Source organism: Callionymus lyra, chromosome 16 (genome assembly GCF_982586985.1).
Source record: "Callionymus lyra chromosome 16, fCalLyr1.hap1.1, whole genome shotgun sequence".
Lineage (NCBI taxonomy): Eukaryota > Metazoa > Chordata > Actinopteri > Syngnathiformes > Callionymidae > Callionymus > Callionymus lyra.
In genome coordinates, this window is record NC_141833.1 from 1,683,524 (window position 1) to 1,708,052 (window position 24,529).

At 36.1% G+C, this 24,529-nt stretch overlaps 1 protein-coding gene across 1 annotated transcript in view; it reads left to right on the plus strand.

Moving 5' to 3' along the window:
• The first annotated feature begins 16,882 nt into the window (after positions 1-16,882).
• Positions 16,883-24,529, plus strand: part of LOC148063172 (cadherin-6-like) — a 55,087-nt gene continuing 47,440 nt past the window's right edge. The window contains exon 1 of the mRNA XM_087810544.1: positions 16,883-16,996. The gene's annotated coding sequence lies outside the window, so the exon portion shown is untranslated. The remainder of the gene's footprint in view (positions 16,997-24,529) is intronic.

Genomic DNA, 24,529 nt, shown 5'->3' on the forward strand with positions numbered 1-24,529 from the left:
GCTATGTTTGCTTAATGGACCAGAAGATGTCACATTGCCTATATTGCTCTCAGGCTCAAACATTTAAGACACACTATTCATATTCCTGTGGAATATGCACGACAAACAATAGGGTAAACTTAAAAGGTTTTTCATTGAGATGAACTCCTGTGGTTTTTGGAAGACGATAAAACACTTCTATACGTTTTTAGAAACTGCTTAAACATACTTTACTGGTGCTTGGTAGAAAAATGTGTTACGTGCTAAATTTCAAATTGCCTTCTCACAACCACTGTTATAATAACATAATAATATAATAATAACACAATAAAAAGTCTATTTTGATCAGTGTTACTGACAGTAAGTGACTCTGACCACGTTTCAGCTTATGTAGTATTATTGCATTATAATTGTAAGTTGAATAACTCAATTCGACTTAACAAACTACAAACAAAGGTGGAAGTAACAGCATAAGGTCTACAGATCAATCTTCATCTTCATCGGCAATGAGATTCGATCAGAAAATCACTTTAAAGAAAATGATGAATAAAACTTTCCTCATTGTCATGTTAATAGCACCGTATGTTAAATTATTTCTTAAGTAATGGAGACCCAAACAGAAAAGAGACCATGGGTAAACTGACATTACAGACAAGCACCACGGAGTAACATGGATGTTTTTAAGTGTGTCTTTTTAGAGGAAGATAAAGACGAAGACCACTGAGCTCCAGTCGCTAAATTAAAATAGATATACAATTTTGTCTTTATCTCTACAAAGTAACGGTTTAATCTGAAGAAGCTATGTGAGTTTGGAGAGATGGAAGCATAGACAGTGAGTCACAAGGCTACTCCGAACATCCAGTCCAGTTAAAAGGGAATATTGTTATTTGACCAGTCCGTCCCACATCTCGTCTAGTTGTATTGTCCTCATTTGCTGCACAATCACCATCTGACAAAGGACAACAACTTGAATGGAAGGCGCTATTAAAGAGATCAACATCAAAACAGATTTGTCTCGTATTGTTTTGAACAACAACATAATATGTCGGTGTCTGTTTATGTTTTCTCACCATCACAACCTCTAATCTTCACAGCAAGTCTCTATTAACCCTTTGATGAACTGAGTTATTACAGTAGCACGTGTTCACTCGCTGAAGCATTATTAAAGCCTGTCTGCCGTGATGTGGGGGTCAAAGGGGTGATGGGTCACAAAGTCGGGTCTTGTTGAGTCATTCAGCTCATCTGGGGATTACTCCGGCCTCAGAGCGCTGGAGGGGGTGAAAGTACCGACATCTGACAAACACCCAGAGAATCCAATCAGGAGAAGCATTCACAGAAGTGGAAACAAAACACCATTGATTAATCACCGTCTCATTTTCCACTGTAGGAATGACTGACAAGTCTAACCAGAGTCCATTCCCTTATTCCACACCTCAATTACCTTTAAGCACTTCTGTATTGAAGACGAGACAGGGAGACAAGAGCTTCAGGCACATTTAGAAAAACAGTCCCCAGTGGCTCCCTGCAATTGTGTGTGAGAGTCTGCCATGTTAGCGTATAGATTACATATAACTCTTTCTCTCCTCACAGTGCGACACGTTGTAGGGACTGTGCCTCATTTCAAGCACACAAATCAACACCCTATGATGTAAATGATGATGACGACGATGACAGCAAGCTTGTTTTAAGATCCATTTGAGCTTAAAGTCCCTCTTCTCTGTCTCCGGCAAATGAATGAAAGCCAACATGGTGTCCTCTGAAGCTGTCTGTGTGTGCGCCTGTTAGGAATCTCACAGGACATCAGAGTGCTCCAAGATGCAGCAGTAAGTAATTATCTGTGCTCAGCAAAACTCCACAGAGAGCTTCTCAGACACACACACTGAAGCGGACATGCACACATGTGACTGGCAACGGTGATGAAATGAGTGCTTAGCATGGAAGAAAGCTGGTAGTATTCTATAAAACGACGACATATGCAGCTAATAACATGTTAATAACAAGTTCTTGTTTCCTGAAAATTACTCATATTTGACATGTTTACAGTTCATCCCATAATTTATTCAGATTCTTCATTTCTGGGAAATAACCATTCAACACAAGTTGGTTAACCATATAACCAAAGTGATAGTCATTTTAAAAGTGATTTGCATATTTTTATATTTTTATTCAGCTGAAGGAAAATCAGATGAAACGTAGTCGCGTGATTCAATGGCTTCTCATATACATCAAGCAGGTCTGACTAAATTTTTCATAGTTTGGAAACTTAGGCTGTCACAGCATGCAATAAGAATTATGCACGCATTGTTTAATCAAAACCTGTCCATGAGGATTTTTTTACAGCAACACACAGCAAGAAAAATATGTTAAATAATTCATTCAATATTGATTATAACTTTCTGGGAGGTGTTTTGTTTTATTTTTACTTTATTTTAACAGATTTCCTCCAATTAACCGGTAACTCTTTGTAAATCAAAGTTAATTTCCAAAAAAAAAAAAAAAAAGAGTTAAACACAAACTCTATATTGGATCATTTATTTACATATAAACCAACCCAGGGCCTTGTGTAATTGCCATGTTATCACTGATCACTGTGTTTAAATTAAATTTAACTTAAATCACAGTTTTTTGCATTTAACGATTGCCATACTCCAACAATTAGCCTTGCAAATGTTATTGGGTCAATGTTAGTTCAACTTGCTTCTTGCTGTGAGGCACAGTGAAAATTTAGATTATGTTTTAGTTGAAAATTAAGAAAAAAATGAAATGAAATAAAAGCATCTCATCTTGTTTTTCTACCGCTTAATACGGGTTCGGGTCACGGGGGCAGCAGCTTCCGCAGGGAGACCCGGGGGAAACCAGGCGTAGAGAGGCATAGTCTCTCCAGGGTGTCCCGGTGTCTTAACAGGACATGCCTCACCAGGGAGACGTCCTGGAGGCATCCTAAACAGACGCCCAAGCCACCTCAACTGACTCCTCTCCCGGATGACCTTTTTCTCAACGAACAGCTTTACAAAGCAAATACATGAGTAATTCAGTAAAGTGCAATTGAAATGTATCAGTATTTGTAATACCTAAGCCATCAATGATCCTGTTTGTGTTTACCAGATCTTGACTTTCCACAGTTTATAAATGCATTGGTTCCCTGTATTTTACAGCTCGACTCACAGCTTGCCCACACATTCAAGCCAACTCATGAAACCATCCTCAAGAGTGTTCTGATCGCATTAGCCAAGTTTTGTTTTGGAAGGTAGTGACTGTATTGCTCCTTTACTTCTTTGGAAGAACAAAGTTACTTACAGTACATGTGGCGCAGCATATGCAGAGCTCATGTGGATGCAGCCTCGCTTACAGAATATCCTGGTGCTAACAGACACAGCATCACCACAACATCTTTAACATAAATATCCTGACAGGTGGCACGGAGGCCTTTTGGGGACCTAAGTAGGATTTGTGTAGCATCCTTTCGCCTCAGCATTATCCACATTTATCAGCAGCATGCTTCCAGACGCTGATAAATCCTTCCCTGCTTGCAGGCGTCATTAAAAGCTTGCTTGCTGTATTTCTGCGCTCTTTTTAAAAGACGGGTTACATCAAAGCAATCCTGACTGCCAGTCTTTGAAAGAAAAATCTGTTTTTTGTGTTCTCAACATTAAATAAAAAGGTATTATAAATCACTGCACTGATATTTAACTCACATTTACAGCATTTCCATGAATTTGCTCACGCTTTTGACGAACAAAACCTTAAGTGTCTGCTCCATTTTACAAGCTCACTGAAATATGCCAGGATGCATTACTACGACTGACAAAACAGTTAACAAGAGTCAATTGCGAAAATATGTTTTGATGTCATTGTAAATACAAATCATCCATTATAAGGCATTTCGACATTTCTGCCATGCCTGGAAAGTCTCCGTAATTTTTCAAATAAATTCTAAATTTATTAATTGCATTACTAAAACCTATTACCTTAATACAATGTTATAAAGCAGATTATTGGCCTTACAATGACCAACAGGAACTGAAATTATGAACATCAAACCACTTTGGTCTCCTTCCAAATCCCTCTTTTGACGATCCAACCATTCAAGCTCCCAGCTCGTGATCTTCAAAAAAAAACAACAAATAACCTAATGAAAGCATTGATTTGTTCTTGTGCTTGCATTTACACAGACATACCCATCATTATTCGATTTTAAATATATATAGAAAAATGTTTAGATAAAAAAAAATTACAACTGTATTACAAACTGAAGGGAATTTTAACCCTTGGGTTATCGCAGGGTCAAGGTGACCCAAAGGCTGAAAACAAATGTATTGTCTATAGGTCATGGTGAACAACTTTCACCAGCTTTCAAAAAGCCAAGCTAGCTACAGTCATTCTACCTCATTATTTAATTCAGACTAATGTCTTCTATTATTTAATTCAGACTAATTTCTGAATTAAATAATAATTAAATACAAAGACATTTAATACAGGTCCAAATTAAATGTAAAAGTTATTAAGACATACATGTTAACGAACATGGTGATAGAGCAAAAAGAGTAAATAGAACCAATAGTCTAAAAGTGATAGACCACTGAAACGTGTTTGGAATTTAATCCAATGTTTTCAGGTAATTCAATAACAAAAAAAAAAGATTTAATAATAATAGATATAACAATCTCTTTCAATATTTTTAATGTATTATTAAATAAAGCGATATAAATATATATACAGTACAATGAAAACAGATGTAGTGTAGACCACAGATGACCTCACAGGTCCACCTGGCCGCTGTGCCAAGAGAAGAGATTAGAGAAGAGCAGTTGCAATAATCTTTGTGGTTCTGGGTGAAGCGCTGCTCTCGTAACTCACCAGCTAAATTGGTCATAATGTATTATTTTTCAAATCACTTTAAAAGCAGTGCAATTTCAATTGGACAAAATAGTTACGGTAGATTTGTCATAAATGTGTAATGATTGTCCCTCCCGCTGGGCTGAATCCATCCCTCAAAATGTCTTTGACCTAAAAACATAACCCTTACTCTGCAGCCACCAGACCGGGACCACCTGGGCTCTTTGATTCACCAGTGAAAAGAAAGACTTTCACTTTTATTTTGGGCTCAGCATAATTTCTATATTCTACCTAAATCAAACACCAGTAAATACTTAATTCAAACAATAACGGGTCAAAGTGGTTAAAATAAGTGCCTCAAATATATGCAATATAATTAGCATTGTTGCAAAACATGAAAAGATGGTGGCTTATTGTTCCGGAGGTTATTCCCATCCTCGTTTAGCTTCAACATTGCATTGTTAGTTTATCTAAGTCATTTACATCCATCTAGGGTATGGCAAGAGTGGCCCATGGACAGATTTAATGGGGGTGTACAGATAACATGATAATAAGAAATGTATAATATACTCCATCACTTGAGATTTTTTTTCAGAATGTCGAGTGAGTAAATGTTGTGAAGTGAAGGGTTTTCCATTTTATTTTACACTTCATTTTCCTCTAAAATCCGCTTATGTGTACGTCAAGGTATGTACTTTGTTTTTTCAAAAAAAGATTGATAAAAACGGCTTATATTCTTGTCTCTTTCTTGGCTCTCTCATGAATGTAACTTGCAGCTGGTGTATCTTATTTACAGGAATTAACAGGATACTTTAAGCATTACATGCTAGAGCTTAAACTCATTCAATTACTCATTGTTATGTGCATTAAATAGCCCTTCTGATGTTTAAACAATACCGGTTTTGTTTACTTGTATCATTTCATCCTTGCAGGGTTGACCTAGACTCATGGCTCTGTCACATGCATGACAGAGCCATTGAGAAGGTAAAAAAAGAAAATACCTTTTATTTGTGTCAGTTTGACGTCAAGCAAACAACTTAAGGATGCAAAGGTTTGATAAGATGTTGTACAATTATGGAATACTTGAATGGATTAATTAGTGTAGTTTTTTCCCCAGATTTGAGAACATAAACACTAAACCACCGGGTTAAAAAAAATCAAACGTATTTTTGTCGAACATAATATACAGTATTTAACATAGAACGGTAAAAACAAACCAACAGCAGCTATAGTAAGATTAAATAATTGTTTACGATTATGAAGCACATTTGTACTATTGAAATATTACAATACAACTACTTTGGAACACTTGAAAAACAGAATTTTGATATATTGGAACCATCCCAAATGAGTTTTAGGGTTGAATAAAAAACGTCTGTATCGTTTTAATATAGAGGTGTAGGTTATACTACAGTAAGACTCTAATACTACAGTAATACTACGTAGAATACATACTTGAAATACATTGTTGATGCAACTTCTCCTCACTGAGAAGAATCACTTCAAGCATGTATTATTTCCAAATGTAAATTGTGTCTCAGTTATTGTATCAAGATAATTGTATATTTTATTCTGTACACCATATATGCATGGACCCAATGTCATCAGAGTACAAATATTTTTTGTATTGCATCGCTCTTCTGCACATCTCTTTCCTTTTAATTAATCAATACTACATACACATTTGTGTATTTCTAATTTGCTATTATGGCATACATTTTCATTTGATCTCATCTATGGTCTTACATTTCGGGTAGTGACCATAAGATCACAGATGACACCAATGTAAACTAGTTTTCTCCACAGGAAGCAGAACTCTTCCTCAGAGATAAGATGAATCTCTAAGGTGAGTCATTTGAAAGAGACTGAAAGTAGAACCGTTGCTCATCCACATCAAGAGAAGTCAGTTTCTAGGGGAGGTTTTAAGATTCCTCCAGTATCCCAGTGATTCCATGGTTGGTTGTCAGGGCAATTCCAAACTAACCTAGAAGAGTTAAAAGAGCTTCATTGGTAGAGGACGTACAAGGCCTCTTTTCTCCAGCTTCATGGCCCTGTTACCTGACCTCGGATAAGTGGTAGAAGACAGTTGAATAGATGTATCAGTCAGAGGAAAATATATGAAATCTGTGTTGAGTACTCAAATGTACTTGGACTTTGTGTGGATTAAAAATGTGGTGCCAACGAGGCCTTAAAAACATGTGTAGAAGGTCAGGGGCGTTTTCAGAAAATTGGTCAAGGCTGACTTTGGTTTCAGAATCCTTCTTACAACCCAGATAAAATATGTGAACGTAATGCTGACATGTTGTTGTTGTTGTTTCATGGCAAGTATTTAAGTCTGATCCAGATTAAATAGCAAAGAAAAGAACGTCTGGATGCAGATGCTTTATATCACGTTCAATACACAACTTTGTAAAGTAAAATTGAAGCGACGTGCCATGGTAATATCCACCCCCACATTTACACGTCTGGATAAAGCAACCAAATTAAAAAAAAATTCCTGCTCCAATCCATGGATTCTTATTGAGCCACAGAGATCCAGTTTTTTGCTCAGTCTTGGCAAGTCACAGTCAACAGCATTGCCAGAGCCACCCAGCCAATATGGTGTAACTGATTTAAGGCGGATTAGAGATTCCTGTGCTAAGCCTGAGAGAATCCTCTCAAATATTCGCAGACGGACAGAATTAGTGAAAGAAACAAAAGCCATTTTCAATGCGTCTTATGTAAAATGTTTGTGTCCTGTGATACGTTCAGCCATTTCAGATTGTTGGATTTAGGTTAAAAAAGAGCATGTGACAAGTTTACAATTTAAGCCACTCTGTAACCAAGCTTTTTTTTTTCCACGCGAAGCATTGTCAAAACATACAGCAAATCCACTAACTCTTTGCCATTTATTTATTAATTTATTTTGCTTTTAGTTGGGACAAAAATTTTGCCCTTTTTGCCTGTTTCTGGTTTTACTGATTTTAACAAAACAAATCACAAAGAGGCTTCGGGGTAAATGACAAGTCGATTGTCAAGCAAATACCTGTATTACTTTTGTTTTGAGAGGTTAGGAACAGGTAAATGGTATTTCAATTAATTTCAATGTTAGAAATGTAATTGAGCAATATGAGATACCATCTCCATTATGGATTTCTTTTTCTTTCCAATTTATTTCAATTTTAAAAACGTATTTGGGTAATTTGAGACACCAGATCCATTCAGGAATTAATTACACTCAATATTTTATAATTGATTTGAATATTTGTATACAGAATATACACCTGGGGCCTCATGTAGTAAGGGGTTTTACGCACAAAAAACATGCTTAGCCACCTTTTACGTCAAAGTCCATATGTATCAATACTGAAAAGAGTGGTACAAAGTTGGCAATTCCCGCAAGGTCATAAGGTCAAAATTTAACACACAGAAGTTAACTTATTACTTTTATTAATATGTTCTTATTAACCAAATTCATGATCTGTATTTATTAAGACACCATTGATCATTATATAATTAATATTTTAATCCGCTATTTCACACCATTCACAAAAAAAAATTAAGGAATTATGAGCTTGTTATTATAATATAACAAAGAAAATGATTTGCATCTGATGCTTCATGTCAAAAAAAATCACAAAGATTTTTGTGAAACAACGCTTGATCAAAGTGAAGCTGCAGAATGAAAAAAGCTAAAGTAAATAAGTAAATAACTAAATTATATTTGTAGAGCGCTTTTCTAGACCAGGGTCACAAAGCGCAATAAAATACTGTATATACTTGTGTGATCACATGATCGGAAAGCTCTTTGAAAAACACACCTATATAAATACACTGTCACATGATTTGTTCATTTGTCATTTGTACACAAAACGTTTTTATTTTATGAATGTAATAAGAACTCGCATGTGTGTTGCAGTTGCGTCACACATTTATATGCAACTCATCTTCATCATCTTCATCATCAATACTCAGCACTTTAAGTTACTGATTTACACTTTTATTCTTGTTAAACTCATTTTGAGTTGTTTCAAATAAGCCCCTGATCGTCTGTAAATAAAGTATTTGCGTTAATAACTTTGTATACAAAATATAAACATAAACATTTAATCCAGAGCTCGTCTGCACTATTTAAATGTAAGTATGTGATCCATGTCAGAAATGTATAAATGAACGAATATAAACTGTTAATCCGGTTTAAATTCATGTTTTCGTTTGTTTGTTCTGATCGCGGGGAGAAAATTCACGACTTTGCTTCTTTTAAATATTATTTAAGTAAGTGAGGGCTGGAAAGGCATGAACAAGTCTGCAATTACTTCTACGTTGATCGGGATGTACGAAGGAAAAGTACCTAAATTCGTATCGTGCACAGATTCATAAATCCGAATATTTTTGTGCTACGCCATCTTCTGGATTTCAGTTTCCGGATATATTTAGTAGAAGATCTACGAACTTCTTAGTTCATGAGGTCCCTGGATAAACCAGTAGAAATTAAAAAAAAAATACTAAGTAAAACCTTTAATTTTGGAATATAGTTTACACTCCTATCCATTTAAAATGTACATTTTTCTACCACCAACCAGTTAAATCTCAGGTTTATATTCACAGAGCAATGTTCAGGAAGAAAAGAGTAAAAATAAAATAGCATGAAATTACAATTAAGAGCATGAAAAAATAATCTCACTATTAATGCTGAATCAGCACAAGCTCTGGACTGGTTACAACAAAATGCTTGTGTATTTGCATCTATGTATCTTTGAATGTACGCAGACTTTGGGGTTCTGTATCCAACGGACCAGTATCACTACGATAGACCACATGTATCAAACTACTCCGGACCAAATCTGACCTGCCAGGCCATTTCATTTGGCCTGTAGGATGCTTGTTTAAAAATCCAAAAGTCGATTAATGTTTATGTAAATGGAAATGCGAGTGATTAAGATGTGAAAAATAACTGAGATTATGGATGTCAATGTCTTATGATAAGAGTAAATATGAATTTGAAGGAAATAAATGTGTTTGGTAAAGGATGACAAAACCAGAGTATTAAGATTGATTGAGCCTCCAAAAATTAAAAAGACAATATTACAGGTATTAGTCCTTCCGGTTATATAGTTGGATTGGTAAATACCCCTTTTGTTGCACGCAACCTTGTTTGCTAAGATTTTAGGCCATTGTCTGATTGAGTTGAGACTCCCCTGCTGTAGAGGTTGTTGCTTCACTGAATTCAGTGTAATTGATTGTCTTCATCTATTTAGCCTTTTTTATCTAAATACGCAATTTTAATGAATGTGTGTCTTGAACACCTCAAGAAATTGATACTACTAACTGTTTGAGTTACTCCATATCAGATAAAGCACTCTTTAGATTTGCTATGTAGATAAATGTGAAATTATACCTGATTATTTGAATGTTTCAAAAATACAGAAATAGTTTTATTGAAGACAGAAGGCAAACAACTTTAAAAACAGTTGTAAATGAAATATAGATGGATGATAAATCTTCTACATGTTTAATACATGACCAGAGAAGAAATTATGTTTAAAAATAATTTCTGAAAACCAATTGCATTGAAATTAACCTTTTTTTTCTTACAGACCACACTGCAATTTCAGAAGCATCTATTTTACGTGGTATTTGACACCTTAACTGTACTGCTTCTACTTATTTTCCATGTTCTTTCTTATTTTCCCTAAAATATGTCTGTTGAGCGATCATTTTTCCTTTTACCCAGTGAGATTGCTTTCCCTCTATATTCAGCAACAACAACAAAACAATGACGTAAAAGGAAGTTTGTATATAGATGATGCATTTTCACTCTTTTAATTAAACACATTGCTCTTTTGGCAGAACACACGCTTTATCTCTAATGTGGAGTTTCATGGTTCATGCTTAGCCACCATAGAAAATTATTTTTTCTTCTATTAAACCTTGGTGACAGCTGAGAGGCTTTGCTGAAAGTGCTGTGGACGCTGCAACAGAAGGACACAGACATATCTGATTCGCAAAGCAAACATTTGATCAGATTCACACTTGCTTTTTTTTTTTGGAAACGTGACCATGAATTATTCATTTTTCTCGCACCCAATGCTCAAGGTCTGCTGTCGAGTTTTAAGTGTGTCCAACCATTTATTAAGAAAATATCCATGAAAAAAAATTAAAAGCAAAATAAAGCATGCCATACATGGTTCAATTCTTTATAGAAAATATAACTATTGTTAATCAATATCAGGTATGTCACTTGACTTACAGAACAGACGCACATAAAATCAACTCAAACATGTTTGCCTTTTTTCAAACTGCATTTGGGTGAATTTTTTGCACAGTTTGTTGTTCAGAACACTATTAAGAATTCAAACAAATGTTCAACCCTTGCAATCTTGTTGTTATTTTACCCATGTGTTATACCACACAGTGTCTTGTGGGGAATGTATATATATATATATATATATATATATATATATATATATATATATATATATATATATTGTTCTTTTGTCTCTTTAAATCTTTACTTAGATGGCATGTAAACCTGGTGTTTGGGTTACAGGCAAAGGTCAGACAACACTCTCTAACATGTAACCTGAGAAAATGCTGAAGACACCAAGATAAAAAATCACCTGAAACAACAACAACAGCTATGGTGGCTCTTTCTTAAGTGTGTCTACAGAGTGCAGAGGGTAGCACTGAAATGACAAACGAAATTGTGCTTTTTTGTATGTACGGCCAGAACAGGCTCTCTGCTGCGAGCTTCATAAACTGTCTCTGACTCTAGACATTGTATTTCAAAAATTGACTTGAACTAATTCTCATATACAGGTCATTTAATTTGAAAATAAAAAGAGAAAGTTTGAGATGAAGTAGAATTGAAATAAGTCAAAATAAGCGAAAAGAAGGCCGAATGACTGAAGACTTGTCTGTTGTTTGTATCAGGTCAGCTGCACTGACAAGTGACTGTGTGTATGAGATTCCAATTTTTTGATCAAAACCAAATTAAAAAAGACTGCAGCAGAACTTTTCACACAGAGGAAAAAAACTTGTATTAGAACCAAGGCATCCTCCACCTATGTTGAAATATAGTATCCCTCAAATCACAACCAACGCTACAGCATTTGTGGATTCACTTCTACACGTTGTCCAGTCGGAGGTTGTAAAACAGTATGAAATATTGATTATCAAGGTTATGTTAACACGTCATCACTGAAAACGAAAAAAAAAAGGGCAAGTCGGGCTTGGCTACGTGGTTATGCTTTTTAATGAATTGTGGGTTGCATTTATTTGAATCCTCCACTTCAAGTGCAGTAATCAAACTTTCATGTCGCTATCTTTAGTAGCAACAGCTTCGGAGCAAACTTTGCAAACAGGTCCAGCCCACAGAGGAAACACTATGCTTAATAGAAGAGTTCATTCTTGCTTGCTGCTGTCGTGTTCACTTAGGGAGAAACGAGAGGAAGGGAAGGCAGGGCAGCTGAAGGGGAGTGGCCACAGGGGGTCACTTGAAAATCCATATTATTGAAGAACTGTTATTGAAATGCATTTATTGTGAATGTCCGTCTAATGAACTGACTGTGCCGCTATTTCAAAGGGTACAGAAGCATCACATGGGAACATGTGTGCTGGTATATCAAGCTTTGTGAACGTACAGTATATTTGGAAAAAGCTCGGCTTGAACAAGATAATTTTTTGGGTTGTTCTAAAGACTACATGTTCCTCTCATGTTGAAAGGTTTCTAGTCTTTGCTTCCCCAAATGTGAGTAGATACATTTCTCATTCATGTTTTCTGATGGATGTTGTTTCATAGATGTTCGTGCATTCATCCCATTCCACTTTCCATCAATCTTGATAGGCAACTGCATAACTACAATGAAGACGAATGAATTCATACACATGAGGAAGTGTTTATTAACATGTCAGGCTGGGCAGATATTCAACTGATGAAATAAAACTCTATCTGACTGTGTTCATTTGACATGATTTTAGGATACTGTTGCTATTCAGATAGCATTTGGTTTCCAGGTCAGAGTCACTGTGAAAACAGCTTTAAAAAAGGTATTTAATTATTCCTTTTTCAATAAAAGATTAAAATAAAATACAGTTAAAAGTCCTCAGAAACTGTAAAAGTTGTGTGGTTAACACATGAATAAAATCTCTGGCAATATTCACTTCAGCTCATGTTAGTTGGTTAATTTATTCCAACGAAGATTTCTGATTTTTAGACAAAGCTGAAGAATAGATAAAAGAAAAACTATCATAATCATTCACGATGAGAGGACACAACCGAATGATGCAGTGTAGGTGAGGTCACTGAATGTTTTGAAGAACCTAAGGGTGGAACCAGCCAGGAAGACCGGTGCAGAGAGGAGGAGCACATCCTGAAGGCTCGTACCTTGGTCACACATATCAGCTGAGTATACATAAAAAATGCACTTATTGAGTGAGACCCCCTTTGAACTCGGGACCTGGTGCCAGAGCTAGGATTAACTTACTGTCATGGTATTGCTTGTCCCTTTTGCCTGTGTGGGTTTACTCTTGGTTTTACAGTTTCCTTCCATTCACAGAAGATATACCTTCATATTGAGTGTGTTTAGAAAGTTGTTACATTTGTAATTTAGAGCAATAAAACATTGCCGGAGGAAGGTGTAATACTGTTTAATTTGGAGTTTCTACCAAAAGGTTCCTGTTCAAAGCAGATTTAATGAACAGGGAGGTCTTTATAATGTTCTAGACAACCCTGGCATGTACTCTCTGGCAGAATTAAGTACATAAAGCTCAGGACATAATTAAAAATGTAAAGAAATTTGATTTAAGTTCATCACTGGGTAGTCTCACTTACTTCAAACTATATTGTTTTTCAACAGTTTGCACACATTAAAGCTGATATACAGTTGGACTGACATCAGTCAACTTTGCTGACAGCAACAAATGAAGGACTGATTCAATCACTCCATTATGCCTGAGAGGGTCAAATTCATTATTATAAGGGATTCAAGCATAATCACATCCATTAGAGAGTGTTAAGCAAACAATAAGTAGGTCAACCTCCACACTGACTATAATACAACTTAATGGCTTTTCATGAAAAACACTCTGGTTCTGTTTCGAACATTTCCATGCCATGTAACAAGAAAACGTCACGTTGGCAAAGCTGAGATAAGCCTGAAGACACCATTAGCGTTTTATGTCAGACTTGAGAGCCTGTCAAAATCTGTATTCCGTTGTGACTTTGAGGAATAAAATAACAATGACACTGTTTTTCTGCCGTCATGGGCACAGTTGGTATAAATAAATGATTTCCATTTCCATTCATCTTTTTATTCATCATATTGATTTGATAGGTTTTAGAACGTGATACGTTGTGCCTCAAGAAAAATCTCAAGTAATCATGTATTCGTCAGCAGCGTGAGAAAGTCATGCTAAAATCTAAAAAATCCAACTCAGCATTTTTAGCAAGCTACAATGAGGTGCTTGACTCTAAATAAGCTGAATGAAGTGTGCAGATAACACAGAGGGAGAAGATTGGGCTGAAACTGACACGATAACCACACTTGAACTCTACTGCTTTAGATTATTGCTGCTGACATTTTTTATTTTTGAATATGTATCTTTTTTGCTTTAACTTTGCTTTAAATCTCAATCAGCACAGATGATTGTTGATGTGTGATATGATGTTCACTCTGCTTCATGATCTTAGTGCCTTGGGGATTAATATAAAGTAAAAAAAAGATGTTAGTTGTTATACCATCACACAGGGGACCATTTACAAGTTATCGTTTTTTTGTCAACTGGTAGCGAAAAATACAACCTTAATTTGTTAAAAAACATTTCATACACCAACAAAAACACATATAAAGAGTTTTGTCTCACTAATGGCCTACATCTAGCAATGCATTTTTTAAATATATTATATAACTTTCATTTCACATTTATTACCCTGGTTTCACTTAGGTCGGCAAAATCATTTCCATCAAGAGTTTGTGTGTGCGTTTTTCTCAAAGCCTGTTTCTCTACTCCCACAATACACATATTCTTCATTCATTTCGGGTGTGAGTGTGACGGATTGTCGGTTTCTGTGTGTGCTGCAATAGGCTGATAAGTGTGGCACCAGCAGACCACACTTCTAGCCTGGCTAGAACAACCAGTGGATGACGACTGAATGCGGATGGTATAGTGTGTGTAAACAACATCACAAACCTCAAGTAGAACATTAAACTCATCAGACCATCCCAAGCTTGAGAGGGTCCAACCCTATTGTCTTGTGCCATCTTCTCTCGCCACTCAAACGTGAACGAAAAAGAAATCCAAGCAGATGACTGATGGTCCTCTCTGAGGGTCAGCCGCAGACTGCTGGAAACCAAAAAGTATCTAATCTCGCTCTTGCAGTCACGGGTGACTGGTGGGAGCCCTATCCCGAGATTAAAGGGCGGTTGTCACCACTGACATTCAACAAATAAAGGCATCGCATCCAAAAGTCAAGTGGATTCACAAAGAAAAAAAACACTATCATATGACCATCAGTACTCAAAATCGTTCAAGATTTTGTGACCAGAATATTGTGTTCATAAATACTTGCGATAGAGAGCTGCAAAGTAAACAATATGAGGAAGTCCAATTAAGTACCAAGATTCAAAAGACTAATCCAGCATCGGATGTACGTACAGGGATTAGACTGGCTGCAATGGAGATGCACACAAAGAGTCTGGGGGAGGAAACTTAAACAGAGGTTTTAGATGAACAGCCCATTTAAATGCCAAGTCAATCACTCTAATCGGCATTGGAATGAATATGGTTTTAAAAACATTAATATTAATACGATTCATTACTTTTATTATTTGAGCTTCCTTTTTTTTTATATTCCGCAATTCAAATTGAAATAAAATTGTTCTTTATTTACTACTTGACTATAATTATTTCCATAAAGGAGGTTGTTTTTATCTGTTTGATCGTAAGGAAAATGTTTGAAATAAAATGTTATGAAAGAATATCAATTCAATGAAACAATGCACGGGTGATTGCATTTACTTTCAGCGTGTTTGTGTTTGATGATGTCACTATTGTGCACCAGTGAATCAAATTAATGTAGGAATACACAAAACTAACCTACTTTAGATCAGATTCCACTCAAACTAAAAAAAAAAGCCTTAAATCATTGTTGATTGGATTTTTAAAATTTGTGGAACCAGTCAATGAACAGGTTGTCAAATGTAACATTGGTGGTGGAAAACTACTTAAATTGTTTGTTAAAGGTTTCATCCGTTCATGAAGAGTTTAAAAGTCAAAAGGCATATGAAGTCATCACTTTTAACAGACACTCCCCGTTCATACATATAGAGGTTAAACTAAGAAGCTCAGTACATAAAGCTAACGGTAAATGATGGACTGACAAACTACGAATGTAAGCTAGAGATCCTTGTATTACAGTTCATGTTTTAGATTTGTTAATATGCCAAAATCATTGCTTCTTGTGGCATCAGCTGTCGTGAAGGTCCGAGTTCTTAAACGGACCACATTCAACTGTTGTTTCTGAGATTGAATAACATTATATTTCACATGGCCTTTGAACTCAGTTTTTGGCAACCAAAACAAAGAAATTGCAGTTTGTTTTCCAAAAGGCTCACATTCTGTTTTTTAGTTAGAATAGCAGATAAGGAGCTAAACTAAGAAAATCCTTAAAACCTTCACTACAAGCATTTGTTAATGCCCAAGAGTGAGCAGATGGAGCAGGACTTTATATCAGATTGACTTTATATAATTAATGTTCTGGGCAAAAATGTTGATTGATTCTGTTGTTTTTACATACAATTCTTCACAATGAAAGCGAAAGAGACGTTTGCTATTGAACAAAACATAATGTCATTTGCAGTGTTATCAAATACGGATAACATGAATGAAAATCACCGCAAATGTATTTTCTTTAAATTACTTTATGAATAACAAATAAAACAACTTCTTGGATCATGGAATACATTAAGTTTACTAATTAAATCCTATATAAACAATTTCGCTTTTACCAGTATTTTATTTCATCTTTACAACCTCAACGTGAGCGCGATTTCAGGGAGGGGCGGGGCGCGGATCGGTGCGAGAGAAGGGGGGACGCGAGAGAGGGGGAGAGAAAGAGCGGCGGACGCTGCACTCTTCACTCCGTCTTCGGTGGATTCAGTGGCGGTCGCACCGGTTCAAGCTCCATCCTCGGCGCTCAGCGGTAAGTGTCTCCCGCAGCGTTTTCCTCCACCGACAACTGCTTTGCTTTTTTTTCTCCTTTTAAATATGACAGTTCCCCCCCTTGGACTGAATTAAATCTCACTTTTAAGTTGCTTCTCTGGTGGAAGTATAACACCTGGAACTTATCATAAAAGTGATTTGTTAGGAAGATCACTTCGAGGATATTCAAGAAACTACTGAACTAGTTTGTGTTAGTCGTCTCCGAAAACAACTTTGGATCATTTCTATATTTCCTTCAACAACATCCTCCGCTGTCGTTGCGGGGTTGCAGCATCTTGTCGTAACGGATAGAACTTCAAACTGGATTTTTTTTGTTTTGTTTTGCTTTCTAGATGCTTTACTGTTGTTCTCATAAGTAACTCGTATGAGGCAGAGTTTGTTTTTAAATGTACTTAAATATTTGAATGTTCAAGTTAACGAGAGACAGTAATACGATTTGTCAGATCTCATGTGTTTTAATTTACTTTAAGCAAAATATATACAGTAGTTGGCTCTTTTGTAGAGGTTTTTCTTTATTTTTCTCAGCGATTTATTCCATGAATTGAATGTTTCCCTGTGTCCGTTCTCTTGCAATCATGTGCCATCAGCCCGTCCCTGTTTTCTCTGTGATTCATCCGTGTCTGCTGTTTTGGGGGATCTAAAAAAGGAGCACTCCAGCTACTGTCAGATTGTGGGATTTTAACATTTCTCTCTGTAATCTGTCTGGACAGCTTGATGGCGGTCAATGTTTAATTTTGGTTTGGAAAAAGGGAGTTGCCAAATCTGTAAGCTGCAGTGTTTATTTAAATGTTTTAATCTCTAGATAAAAAAAAGGAAGACTAAAGCGCATTTAGCAAATTTAGTGGCTCGCTGTGCTTCATTCATCACTAAAGAGTGATTGAAATTGCTATTTTTGAAAACTCAAAATCAAATCCTTTGTTCCATAGTAATTTCTCAACTTTTAATATCAGTAAGAATACAAAGGTTTTTTTGTGTGTTTTCTATCACACCTATTTTCTGTTTAGTGTATAACGGCCAAGAACCAAAAGACATAAAGGATTTTACTTTGTTAAAAATCATGACAACTGTAATGCAGGCCGTTATTCGATGTTTTTTAAAACCCCTCTAGCTAGACACTGCTAGTATTTGGAGAGATAGATAATCATTTAGTTTTGACCGTTAACACCCTTTATGTATTGAGCAGTTGCATCGATACATAGAAATTACATTTCTCGATGACCTGAAATGTATTTTTCAAGAGAAAGATATCTTATTGTAGATTTTAAAAACTCAGACCACATTAATTGTTGATTCTGCTTTGAATTACTTTTTTTTTTTTAACGCAAATGCTTATTTGAATCATTGAGAGAGCTTTGTCATCTACCTGGGACCAGGAAGAGAGCTGATGGCTCCCTGCCATTTTACTATTTCAGTGGATTAGTCAAATTGCCTGGTTTGTAGCGAACACACAGTAATATGATTCAGTACACTAATCAACAGTGATTGATTAATGATACCATTGCTTTTCTGCTAATTTAGATAACCAGATGATTAGCAATGAAAACAACTATTTGGAAGATTATTCAATCAGTGCTTCTTCAAGGCTTACAAGAGTACTAGTTTACGGACAACAGAGCAGCACACACATTTGTTACATCGTTTGATACAGTGAGTCAAATATGTGTATATTATATATATTAAATGTTTTTCTGTTTATCTTTTTAACTTTCTTTAAAAATTAAATTTATCTTGACTCACCTGATGAGATGCATTGATAAAGCTGAAGTTTCTAGATACATTGACAGCGATTGAGAGAGGTGAAGAGAAAAGTGTAGGCAGGGTAGAAAAAAGTTGGTGAAGGACTTATATGAGCACAGAGGAGACAAAGACAGGAAGCAGATTTTGACGCGGCAAAGTCTCCGATTTTCAGGTTATCGTTGTAAGGGACTGGGAAGGACGGAATAAGAACTTATCAGAGGGAAGGCTCGTGTGGAGTAGTCTGGAGAAAAAAAAAATCTGGCGAGCAGATGGTTTGGAGAAGTGGAAGGGAGAGCCAGGAGACACATTGGATGTAAGCAATAGTGGTATCAGATAACAAGGGAACGACAACCAATCAGGTTCATGCATGTGTTAAAGGACACGAAGAGGACAGTAGTAATGAGAGAGGATGAGGATCATTTCATTTCGTGGAGGGCGATGGTGACCCTGTTGGGAAAGGCGAGGATTAGTGTTTTATTTCAATGATATCTAAGAAAGTCCTATGGCCCTGTTCTTCTTTTGTGTTGTTGACTTGAGCATCACACTTTCAATGGGCTTCTGCAGTCTTTCTGAAGATGGCTTTGCTAATCAGCAGAGTGGTTTGCTGATAAGAAAGAGGTTTTTATTAGCCTTTAACCTTGAATATATGTAACATGTATTTTTAACTGTGCATCAATAGAAAATAAATGCTTCTCGTTCAGCTACATAGCCGTAGCGAAAAGCAGAAACCTGATTAGAAAATATTGATTCAAGTCCGTACAGTTTTGTTGAACTTTGACCTTGTGAGCGAAGAAAAATAATATTCAGTGAGTATAATCAACTCTCACGATACCGTTGGTTTTTCTTGAGTACAGCCTCCAAGGCTGGATTGTTGCTGCCAGTGACCTCTGGTTGACACGTCTTTAATGAAAATAAAATCACAAACGTCCATCTGTTGTTGTTATTTCTGACAGCTGTCAATCGCCCCGGGCTTCCTGTAGGTGAAATAAAGAGAATCAGAGGAGGACACGAGGAGGACTGTATGTGCCCTGATGACATTGATGAGTACCAGGATCTAGTGCTCTGTCTGTGGTATACTCGTGCATACCCGGTACAATAGGAAACATACACAAGGGAAATGTTTCAACTTAGTAGCAGTTTGTAACCGAAGACGGAGGTGTCAGAGCAGCAGAGGTCTAAGCAATGACACACTTGCATTTACCTCCTTAGAGAATGTTTTAAAGTATTGTGTAGAAATAAAAGGGTCCTCCAGGACACCAATGTGTTGTGCTCTCAACCTACATCACATAGGCAACTATGGAGGATTTGTGTATTCCAGGAGGAACCTTAACCCTACAAGAAAGTATTTTCTCCCTCATCGGCGATGACAAATACACATTTCTCTTTAACATTACCCCTTCATCATACGCAGAACTTATAAATTTGGTGATACTTTTAAAGTGAAATTACTTATTCAACCTTTAAACAGATTCAATATGTAAGTAGGGATTATCTAAAATATCAATTTGGGGGGAAACAATTAAATTATGTTTTATTTAAGGTTTAAGCTACTTAGAAAAAAAACATTTTTAACAGGCAGAATGCTCAAGCACTACTGAAGCGGAAGCATTGTGCTGCAAGCCAGGGAATTATACTGCATTTTACAAAACACTGGGGAATCTTTTTGTAAATAAAATAAAAATATATGTTTACATGCCAAGTAATGAAACTCATGGGCTGCAACAAATGACATTGATAAGCAACATCCATTGACCTCCACTATCAGGAGGACAACCAACAGAAAAGAAGTTGGAGAAAAGGAAGTTAAGGTCAGCGAGCAGTTACCATTGTAATAATACTTCCAAATTGAAGACTGTTCAAAACGATTTCTCATTTTGGGCTTCAAGGTGGAAGCTTAACCGAGGTCTTTTGGAGATAGAAATCCTTTGTGGCGTGAATGCTGTTATCAGATTTCAATTCTCTTAAACACACAGTAGATGATGTGTTCTAATGTCTGAGTTCACTGTCAGAGCTTTGAATGCTAATGAAGCCCTGAAACCCTCTCTGTGTGCTAATGCTGTTTGACATGTGATAACTGCCCTGACAATAGACTCTGTGTGTATGTGTGTGTATCCAGGTGCCTCTGCAGGTACTTTCGGTAGATCAAGTCAAAACAGTAGAAGTGTGATCATTGCTTTTGATCCCTATTGTCCATTGGGAGATGCATTTCCTACAAGTCTGACCGTTTTTATAGCACCTCCCCTTTTTTGGTTGAATTATTCGTTTAAACAACCACCAGTAATGTGTTGTCAAAACAAACCCTTCTGAATTAACTCAAACTAACAAAACAAGGGAGATTTTCTTAATCACAACCAGTCTAATCCTAACAAGTTGGTAGAGAACAATTATACATACACGTCATCGATAAAAGGCTTTTTATGTTGGTTTAAACTTTTCTGAGAGTAAATTCATCCCAAAATTTGATTTGGGTCTTTTGAAAAAGACAAACTGAAATCATTTATTTTGTTCTCAGATCCAAATAGATGGTATACCTTTATGATTTAATATCTAAATCCTGTTTGAATAAAGCTCTGGAACAAATTAATAAACAAATTAGTGTTGTCTCAATAATAAAATGGCGAATTATAAATAAATACCAAGAAAGATATTTTTGATGCCATATTTCATCAATGGAGCAATAATAAAGTAAAGTATTAATCAATTACATGTAATAATCAGAAAAAACAACAACATCCGAAACCAGACAATCACATGAATGTGAAGCAAGTTAAGAGCTAAATTTCTCATAGTATTATTATTATTTATGCAAATAAGGCAAATAATCACATACAATCGAAAAATATATAGATCGGAGACAGTAGTTTTAAAAAAGTTGAGACTTTGGGAGCGACGACTCATATTTTCGTGAACAATTGTCGATACAACAAGTAAAACAAATGTATTAATACATTCATACAAGTGTTTATTGTACTTATAAAGAAATCATGTTTATGAGCCTAGGAGTAATACTACTGTAACTCGTGGTGTAATTGTAATAGGGACTCACAGAGTAATACTATCCTGCTATTACTACTCACATATTAATACTACTGTGACTCTCAAAGTAATACTATGATTACTCACATACTCAAACTACTGTGACTCACGGAGTAATACGAGGATTATTCACAGAGTAATACTGTGACCACTCACAAAGCAATACTACGGTGACTCGTGGAGTAATACTACAACTACTCATGGAATAATTCTACGATTAATGACGTAATAATACTAGGGTAACACAGCAACTATTCAATATTTTACACAACATTATGTTATTCTGATTAGAACTTGTCTTGAGTTCTGCATAGAATGATCTATCTTCATTATCAATCTCAGCAAGTCATTCAGCTGTGTTGGCCAGCTCTAATTTGTGCCGCACGTGCAATTATTATACTTGACACATTTAAGGCATACATGACATGTCAAATGTAATATGATTGAGATCACGTAATTAAGTTAAAAAAAAAAATACTAGCCAACTATGGACCGCAGGCTCATGTGCCGCTCCCTTTTCATGGTAATTTTTTCCCTGACTAGGAGAAGGTCATTGTCCTAGCCATCATTTTTGTACTTAATGGAGTAATGTGGATACAGTCCTTCCTGTGTCCATGACTCCGGGCAAGAGCAGACACCAAATTGGCATGCATGTGAACAGCAGCCGCTTGTGCTGACATTGCTTCACACTTTCGCTCTGACAGGTGTTCAACTGCATCTGTCTGGAAGAGTGCCGGCAAATCGTTGTTTGAAGACAACGTTCAGCCTCCCTATCTTCATGGCCTGACAGCTCCTCCAATTACAGCCATGTAGGTCTGCTGCACACTCTTTGCTAATACAGTAGGATGCTGTTCATCAAAGTCAGGTCAAAGAGAATAAAAATCATGCGGAAGCAGCATGAAACTTACATGAGACGAGTCATGTTAGTGAGTTAGCGTTTTTAAGGACTGCCTTAAGCCCTTATCTGAGTATTCATTATCCAGTACCACCACTAGTGGTTGCTATCAAGGCGATGCCATACCAACGCAAATACATGCAGATGTTTTATTGGATCTATTGTTATTGTAGAGGTTTGTGTAGTGTGCTTGTTCACTTTATGAATCCTGGAACGTATCCCAGCTACTTAGGGAAAAAGGGTCACCAGCACATCATGACATTAAAATAAAATTGTAGAAAAAAGGACTCTTAACAATGTGTGGGTTAGTTCTCGCCACAAAAAGTAAATATTAGGTGAATGAGAGGAAAGTATTCATTAATTACAACCAGAGTCAACATACATGTGAGTTGTTTCTATTAATTCAATAGGAAGGTGGTAGAGAAGGTAAGGTTTGGTGTGTGTGTGTATGCTCAGCTATCAAGTATTTGTTCAGATGTTAACAGATGAGTTCAGAAGATGATTCAGAGCTTCATATCCACTAAATGCGATCTTATTTTCCCCAACATGTTTCGCTGCCTGTTATGAGTGCAAGGCAAACAGGCACAAAGAGAACACATCTTGGTGTGAAGTGGTCCTTTTCATGAGCTTTGTTGGCTTTAATTGGAGGTGAAAGGAGAACAGAGGAAGGCAAGTCAGAGTATATTATGTTAGTGAAAGTAGATTAATGCTGAATAGTTAATAGATTCCATCCGTCGCTGCTGATAATAGTATTTCCCAGGAACTTAAAAGCACAGTGAGACAGAATTGTTCCTTCTTGTTCATTTTGCATTAGCCTTGTCTTATTTCCTGAATCAAATTGAACAAGACCAGCTGAAATAAAATCAATACAACAGAAATTACGTACATTTTTATTTTCTGTGCGGCAGTTAAGAAATGCCTAAGGTGGTTGAGGATCACTGACTCAACTTACACATCTAAGGGGGTGCAACACAATGTTCTCTAGGGTTTAGCATGTTTAGAATCGGGTTTGTAAAATCAGATTGACAGTAGTTAGTAAATTAATTAGGGGTCTGACCTCCAAGAACATTATTCATTGAATGATTTTGCATAACCAGTTTTGCACATGTCTTAGGATAGAAATTTTTGATTATATTGGCCGTACTTGATCACTCTTCTCTACCAAGCACCAACACTTGGTTTAGCAGACACTGCACTTGTATCAATATTTTGACTTTTTATTTTATTTTATTCACCTTTTATTTCTTTTTAAAATAAAAACGCCCTCAAAGAGGGGAATTTCAATTTGCAATACATTCACAATTGAGGACATAAATATATTGGGTGTAAAAGTGTTGCACTTTTACAAATTGAATGCATCAAGTATTCTATTGAAACATGTTTGAAGAAAAAAAATGTTTTGTTTTCTATATTAAACCAACAAAAAGTTACATAAGAACTGTTGTTCTATGTTATGATATTGACCCACCAGTGTGTAAGCACATGAGCAGTTTCCCACCTGTGCAGAGTATCTTGCACTAACTGTGCTCTTTTTATCCACCACCCACTTTGAGGGCAGTGAACTACTCATTCTATTCATCCATTCTCCATGTCTGCTGCAAGTCAGTTCCAAATTATGTTGCACATGCAGAAGAACAGATACTCAAACATTTCTTGTTAATTCGGAAAAGTGATAATGAAATCAATAAAGTTTGAACTAAAATACAAGAAGGGGGAAGTTAAGTTAAGTTTTTTTTTTTTAAGACTAGATTGGCAACACTTGAGACTGGCTCTGGTTGGATTGGCTTTGTTTTATGTTGAAAGGTTTTGGGAGGCTATTATTTTGAAATCCTTTAAACTTTACGC